Source organism: Lucilia sericata, unplaced genomic scaffold (genome assembly GCF_015586225.1).
Source record: "Lucilia sericata isolate MDLA Ls3-8-SP2 unplaced genomic scaffold, ASM1558622v1 Contig000389F_arrow, whole genome shotgun sequence".
Classification (NCBI taxonomy): Eukaryota; Metazoa; Arthropoda; class Insecta; order Diptera; family Calliphoridae; genus Lucilia; species Lucilia sericata.
In genome coordinates this window covers 265,727-275,000 of record NW_023994407.1, presented here as the reverse complement: position 1 = coordinate 275,000, position 9,274 = coordinate 265,727, and positions in this window count along the sequence as shown.

Here is a 9,274-nt window from a genome sequence, read left to right as displayed (position 1 = left end):
TGCCCATATCAAAAATCATCAAAAAAGGAAGTATAGCGATGAAATTCGACATGCATACATAAATAACTTTTATGGAACCTGAAATCATCCTACCGACTTTAATGAACAATTTCAGAAAATTACTGAAATTTACGAGTACTGGGATGAAAGTTGTTGTATAAACCGATGAGGATGGGTCTATAATGGACTATACCCCCCATATAACCCCTCTTGCAAAAAAAAAAAAAAAAAAAAAAAAACAGTTTATGGTTATAAATAGTGGACAAAAAAGATTTGTTTTTAAAAATTAATATTTTTAATTTAGAAGCCCTCATTAAAAACCCTCTTCCAAATATTACCCTGATGTTCATATTAATATCGATATATGATAATAAAATTCAACATAAATGAGAAAATTGTTTCGATAATAACAAACGCATCGATTCATAAATATCAAAGTTTATTTAAAAGGAAGCATTCCTTTTCAGCAATAATTTGATGGTGGGCATATAAGATTCGGCATGGCCGAATATAACTCTCCTACTTGTTCTTATTTTATATATATTTCACGTAAAGCAATGATAATAAATTTTGAAATCATGTGAACGGTGTTTGAGAGGCGCTTTTATTGGCGTATTACAAATTTTCCAATAATATATCTTGGAACTTTTAAATACAGATTCTTGAAACAAAAAATATTATTTTTAGATACCTGAATTTTTAGATACCAATATCAAATTTTGGTTTTATCTCTGGAAAAAACAAGAAAAAATTTCAAATCGCTATTTTAATGTATAACATGAAAAGATGGTACAAATTCGATTCTAAAATTTTTGTCTCGTATAATATGATGAAATGTGAAATACAGGAATAATTGAATAATTTTGTAAGGAAATTTTATGGACTTTTTTTAAAAAAGGCTAAATTCATTTTAGTAAATGCAAATTTTTCAAGTTTTAAAAAGTGTGATGTGACCTTTGGACTGTCTAAATAATATAACAAAATTATTTATTTATTTTGCACACAAAAAATATTATTATATTTGGGTTCTAAATTCGAACACTTATAAGAGATACTGTATATTTTTTTATTTTAGTTTTGCACTGCACTTTATATAGGAACTGTAATATTTATAAATGCATTAGAAAAACATATATATTCATAGGTAAAATGCAACTTTGTTTTTACGTTATGGAACTAATATACATTGGGTATAACTCTCCAATTTTGACAAAAATGTTACCACTTATAGGCCTTTTAATTCTATGATTTATGATATATGTCTTTTGGTCAACAAATGTATAGTTATGGAGTTATAGACCTTCGAAGTTAAATATATATTATCAATATCTTCTCTATTTAAGAACCCATCCGGACAATACATATATCATTAGAAAGAGCTCTGAAATACCTTTTCAACGATATATAATATCGTAAAAATCGCGCGATTTTTTTCAAATAATTTTTCACTTTTTTAAATAATTTAAGAATTTTTTTGTCACAGTCTCTCTTTACGATTTTTAAACTTATATATCATCCCCATTTATTAAGATATTAGCACTCATCTATACATCAAAAGAAAGCTTGAAATCTTTTCTACAATTTTCTTGATATTTATCGGTACCATTATATCGATGGATTTATGAAATAACGGCACTTTCATCAAAAAACTCTATATAAAAAATACTTTTTGTGGAATTTGTTCTCAAAGGGTTATATATCTTTGAAAAGGTATTTCAAAGCTCTTTCTAACGATATATATATATATATATATATATATTGTCAGAATCGGTTCATAATTAGAGAAGATATTGAATATATATAAATTTAACTTTGATGGTCTATAACTCCAAAACTATACATTTGTTGACCAAAAGACATATATCACAAGTCATAGAATTGAAAGCTTTATATGTGGTATACATTTTTTCATGATCGGAGAGTTATACCTATAATATATTTAAGCCATTATTATACCCTCCACCACCATCAGTGGTGATAGAGGGTATATATAACTTTGTCATTCCGTATGTAACACCAAGAAATATTCATCTGAGACCCAACAAAGTATATATATTTTTGGACCTTATGAAATTCTGAGTCGATTTAGCTATGTCCGTCTGTCCGTCCGTCTGTCTGTCTGTCTGTATAAAACATTCTCACGTTAACACGAAGCAACAAAAATTAACGAAATTCACCCAAAATATTTATTATTGTCCTAGGCAGTTTGGTATTGAAAATGAGCAAAATCGGTTCACACCGGGAAAAGTTATGAATCAAAATTTGAAACAACCTCGAAAAAAATAAGCATTTTTTACACATTCTGATGTAATTTTCTCGAAAACTGTGAATGATAATTCCATGAAAATCAGCATACATTCGTTTCTATACAAGAGCTTGATTCCCGCTGAAAATTGCCTGAATCGGTCCACAATTTCATATACCTCCCATACAAAAGTACATATTCCCGGAAAATGGGTTTTTTATTAATAACTTCCGTCACAATGTCGAAATCTTTACAAAATTTTACAAATTAAAATCTTATGTCAATAGAAATCATTCAGAGAAAAATTTTCTGGATCGGTCCATACAAGGTCCCCTCCCGAAAATAACTTAAACGCACATAACTCATTTCTAAATCAAGTTATCTATATAAAATTTGGTACAAGTATTGCCCTCACATACAGAAGTATTACTTTGACATTTTTTTTCCATCGGTCCATAATTGGTCATAGCTCCCATACAAGGTCCCCTCCCGAAAATCACTTAAACGCGCATAACTCATTACTAACATAAGACATCCATATACAATTTGGAACAAGTATTACTCATGTGCACAGAAATATTATTGTGAATTTTTTTTCCGATCGGTCCATTATTGGTCATAGCTCCCATACAAGGTCCTATCCCTAAAATCACTTAAACGCGCATAACTCATTACAAAATTAAGATATCCATATAAAATTTGGTACATGTATTACTCTCACATACAGAAATATTACTGAGAAATTTTTTTTCTGATCGGTCCATAATTGGACATAGCTCCCATACACGGTCCCCTCCCGAAAATCACTTAAACGCACATAACTCATTAACAAATTAAGATATCTATATAAAATTTGGTACAGGTATTGCTCATATGCACAAAAATATTACTGTGAATTTTTTTTCCGATCGGTTCATAACTGGTCATAGCTCCCACTCAAGGTCCCCTTCCGAAAATCACTTAAACGTACATAACTCATTACTAAATTAAGATATCCACATAAAATTTGGTACAGATATTGCTCACATATACAGAAATATTACTGTGAAATTTTTTTTCGAGGGGTTCATAATTGGTCATAGCTCCCATACAAGGTCCCTTCCAGAAAATCACTTAAACGCGCATAACTATTACTAAATTAAGATATCCATATAAAATTTGGTACAAGTATTGCTCAAATGCACAGAAATATTACTGTGGAATTTTTTTCCTATCGGTCCATCCTTGGTCATAGCTCCCATGCAAGGTTCCCTCCCGAAAATCACATAAACGCACATAACTCATTACAAAATATTGATATCCATACATTTAGCACAAATATTGCTCTTATATACATAAATTACACTATAAAATTGTTTTACGATCGGTCCATACTTGGTCATAGCTCTCATACTAGGCCACCTCCAGAAAATTACTTAAATGTACAATATTAATTACCAAATAATGATATACATAGATACAGAATTTTGAAATTTTGTTTTTATATACACAAGGTCCTCTTTCGAAAATCTCTTAAATGCACATTACTCATTACCAAATAAAGCTATTGATACAAAAATTCTATTTCAAGATTTTTGCACGATCGGTTCATAACACACATTACTTATTACTAAATTACGATATAGATACAAAATTTTACTGAAATATAGCTTTCATTTCCAGAAGTTTTGCTTAAAGAATTTTTTACGATCGGTCTATAATTGGTCATATCTCCCATACTAGGTCCTGCCCCTAAAACCGTATTTAACTAGTTGCATTATCAATTTGTGTAGAACAAAATTATATATACAGTGGCGAGCAAAACTGGATACATGTTTAGCTAATAAGACTTAAAAATGCTATAAAAATAATAAAGTTTTAAATTTTAAATATTCAGTAAAGCAATATAAAAAGAAAACAAAATTAAATTCATGATAATTAAATATTAATCTAAAAATTAAAACATATTTATAAATAAAGTCGAAGTATCCAGTTTTGCACGTTTTAAAAAAATTTTGATTTTTAATATTTTGTGCAAAGTCCTTTTGCTTTTATGACACTTTTTATACGTTTAGGCGTACTTTTGACCAAGGTCTCAATGGTCCGGTGCGGAATACTAGACCACTCCGTTTGTACTCTCGACCAAAGTTCTTTAAGATTTCTTGGTGCATTATCGAATTGCACAAGACGTTTTTTTAACAAAGCCCATAAATTTTCAATTGGATTGATTTCCGGGCATTGAGTTGGCTATTGCATCGTTTGAAAATTCTGCGCTGAAAGCCAATTCTTTACGATTTTTGCCGTATGTTTCGGATCCCCATCCTGTTGGAGTATAACCTCTGACTCTGGATATGCACATTCTTCCACAAAATCTGGAATATTGGATTGAAAATGCTCAAATAATCCTCCTTTTTCATTATAGCATCTAATTTTACTAAAGAACCGAGATTCTACCAAGTGAAACAAGCCCACACAATCAGACTACCACCCGCTTGTTTCACTCTTTTGTTTTACTTGGTGCTTTTTTAAGCTTTCATAAGGGCGGTGCCAGTAATATTCCTTGCCATCAGTATAGTTTTCGTTTCATCGGACCATATAACCCTTTTCCAGTCATCAACACTCCAATTTTTGTGGTTCTTGCTAAATTTAAGACGATCCTTCACACTTTTTTCTGATAACGCTGGTGTTTTCTGCTTTACGGCGACTATAGCCTGTTTTTTGTATTTTTACCTGTTTGGATGTCAATAAACGCTCCATAGTTCTGGCATCTCTCTCCGAAAGCAAACACGATCGACATTTCTTAACTTCTGGTGTGCTCATATTTTTCTTTTTCGCACTTGTAGCACTCTTCGGTGGCAAATTCCTAACTTCTTGGCAATTTGACGAGCACAGTAATTATTTTTTGTCATTTCGACCATTTGGTTTCCCAATAAACTTGATATTTTTCTAATTAAAACTAGAAAATTAAAATATTTGCAAAAAAATTACAAATATGACTCAAAAATGGTAACTGTTTGTTTTGATGCTTTCTTCAAAGGTAAATTAAGTAGCAGTACTCAAATTCATTGTTATTTTTAAATTTACTTGTGTTGCTAGATTAATTAAATTTAAACGTGCAAAAGTGGATACATAGACTTTTTTAATAAAATTAGCTAAAACTTGAGATAAAGTTTCAATATTCGCGAATTTTCTATTGTTTTATTTTCTTATTCTTCCATTGCTTATTTTAAAACCAATATAAAATTATTGTTTAATATTTTCTGGATTTTATTGGGTTTTTAACATACACTTGATTGATATGTATCCAGTTTTGCTCGCCACTGTATGTATTTTGATAATCCTTAAATCTTTCACACACATGCATACATGCAAATTACTAAAAATCGCCAAGCGTTGGTAATGTTCAATAAATCTTGGAATTGTAATAGATTTGAACTGTTTGAATCTACGGATTTTTCTATTTAAGACTAGCTATACCCAGTGTGCTTTGCTACCCTAAAAGGAATATGTATAAATAAATACCAGATTTATTATATGTTACATATAAAAGATGTCAAGCAAATTATTGCAAGTTCGCCAGTTTCTATCTATCGCCAATTTCTATCTATCTACAAAAAATTTGAATAATATAAGAGTTTCCAAGATGCACGAAATTTTGTATTTAATTCATATATGTGGTGCCAAGCCCCCCATTGAAAGTCCGCCCGTTATTCTCTAAATGTTCACATGAATGTCAAAGTTCTTCATGTAAAATTTTAAGATTCTAGCTCTAATAGTTTCTCAGATATACGAATTTAATTCATGTGGGGGCTTCAAGCCCCCCGGATGAAAGTCCGCCCTTTTTCCTCCAAAATATTCAGATGATTATTAAAATAATTTGTTCAAAATTTGAAGAATCTAGTTCTATTAGTTTCCCAGTTAAACGAAATTTTGTATTTAATTCATATGGGAGGTACCAAGTAACCCATTGGAAGTCCGCCCGTTATATTCTAAATGTTCAGGTGAATGTCAAAGTTCTTCAAGTAAAATTTAATGATTCTAGCTCTAATTGTTTCTCAGATATACGAATTTTTCTATTTTATTCATATGGGGGCTCCAAGCCCCCCAGATGAAAGTCCGCTCTTTTTTCCTTAAAAATGTTCAGATGAATATTAAAGTTCTTCGTGCAAAATTTTAAGAATTTAGTTCTATTAGTTTCCCAGATAAACGAATTTTTGTTTTTAATTAATATGGGAGGTGCCGCTCCCCTCATGGGTAGTCCGCCAATTTTTTACCCAAAATGTTTATATGGATGTTAAAGTTCTTTGTGCAAAATTTTAAGAATTTAGTTCTATTAGTTTCCCAGATAAACGAATTTTTGTATTTAATTTATATGGGAGGTACCACGCCCCCTAATGCTAGTCCGCCTACTTTTTGTCCTAAATGATCATATTGACACTAAAGTGGCTCCGACAAAATTTGAGGACTCTAACTGTTATATTATCTAAAATATACGGATTTTATATTTTCTTAATGTGGGCGTGGCTCATCGCCCACTTGAAATTTCGAAATAAAAAGTAGCCTATTACCTATTCCAGACATGCAGGAATATGCTGTGAAAATTTCAAGAAAATCGGTTCAGCCGTTTAGTAGTCTATAACGTTCAAACATACAAACATACAAACAAACACACATTCATTTTTATTCTATTTAAGATATGAGAAAACTTTTTTCTACAAATATTTGATCAATTAGAAAAGTATTAATATAAAAGCAGCTGGTGGAGGGTATTGAAGATTCGGCTCAGCCGAATATAGCACTCTAACTTGTTTTTTTTTAATTTTTTACTTTTTTATTTTTTTTCCATCCCTGCATAATTTCCATCACAATTTTTCAGACCTGGGCGATTTCCATTAATTTTGCATTAACATTAAATTAAAAAAAAATTAATTTAATGTAAAAAATATTGCATTAACATTAAATTTTTAAAATTTAATGCATTAAATTTCCATTAACATTAAATATTTTTGAATTTAATGCATTAATTTTACATTAACATTAAATATTTTTCAAATTAATGCATTAATTTTGCATTAACATTAAATATATCTGAATTTAGTGCATTAATTTTACATTAACATTAAATAAGCAATAAAATTAATGCATTAATATTCCATTAACATTAATATATATAAAAATTGATAAACATAAATAAAAATACAGCTCAAAAGACCTCGATCTAACTAAACAACTAAAATTAAATAGGTTAAAGTCCTTTCTAATAACTCCTATATTCCATTCAAACTTGTGTGTTTTAAATATGATATTTATATAAGATTCCACAGACAAAATAAACTAAAAAAGGAATATCTGGGAAGTGATATTATTCTTCTAATATGTATTATCGAGTATAGGACTTATTAGAAAGGACTTTAACAAAATAAACTACCCAGCAAAAAAAGTGTGGAAAAAGATGTAGAATTTTCATCACAACTAGTAACCCGAAGTGCTTCAAATTCGGGTGTAAAACCTATGAATTTTACATTAGCGTGTCATTGGAGGGATGTTGTTCATTTTTGGCAACTTTGAACTACATCTGATCTTATTTTTAGAAGCAGTAAAAGTCCGATATTTGGATGTCAAAAATAAAAACATTCTCTTAATGACACGCTTATGCAAATTTCACTACTTTTTCACCAAATCTTGATGTTCTTCAAATATGTTATTTGTAATGACTTTTCCACATCTCTTTCCTCACTTTTAACTGGGGTTTCATTTGTAAGGAAATATTTGGTTTATAAAAGTGAAAAATATGTAATCGCATTTTAAGATGTGATTAAGATGTAGTTTGTAAAGTATGACATCACCCAGCAAAAAAAGTGTGGAAAAAGATGTCGAATTTTCATCACAACTAGTAACCCGAAGTGCTTCAAATTCGGGTGTAAAACCTATGAATTTTACATTTGCGTGTCATTGGAGGGATGTTGTTCATTTTTGGCAACTTTGAACTACATCTAATCTTATTTTTAGAAGCAGTAAAAATCCGATATTTGGATGTCAAAAATAAAACACATTCTCTTAATGACACGCGTATGTAAATTTCACTACTCTTTCACCAAATCTTGATGTACTTCAAATATGTTATTTGTAATGACTTTTCCACATCTCTTTCCTCACTTTTAACTGGGGTTTCATTTGTAAGGAAATATTTGGTTTATAAAAGTGAAAAATATGTAATCGCATTTTAAGATGTGATTAAGATGTAGTTTGTAAAGTATGACATCAATTATTTTTTGCTGGGCAATTATTTTTTGCTGGGTAAAAATGGAATATCTGGGAAGTGATACTATTCTTCTAATATGTATTATCGAGTATAGGACTTATTAGAAAGGACTTTAACACATTCAATTTTACTTGAATTTTGTTAGACCGAGGTCTTTAGCGCTGTATTCTTATTTTTATAAATTATTTTATACATTAATGTTAATGGAAAATTAATGCATTAATTTTATTATTTATTATTTAATGTTAATGGAAAATTAATGCATTAAATTCAAACATATTTAATGTTAATGCAAAATTAATGCATTAATTTCACAAATATTTAATGTTAATGTAAAATTAATGCATTAAATTTAAAAATATTTAATGTTAATGCAAATTTAATGCATTAAATGTACCCATGTTAATGTTAATGCAATAAACTTGCATTAACATTAATTTTTTTTAATGTAGAAAAAATTGTTAATGCATTAACACATTTAATGCATTTATCCCAGGTCTGCAATTTTTGTGCTTGCTCTGTTTTGATAACCGAATTGTCGAAGTTGCACTGTAGTTGCAAACTTAGCCGCCTTACAATCGATTTAAAGCCGCCGCTGACATTTTTAATGTCAGCCGCTGCCGTCGATAATATTTGTCGGCGCAGGGCTCTACTGACAGTTGCTCAGTTTGCAAACATTCAAAAGTTTCATTTGATTGTGCCGCAAAAATAGTTTTTTCCTTTGTTGCATTTTATTTTTTCGCATATTTTGAGTAAAATAATTATTTTATTAAAGATTCAAAGCTAAA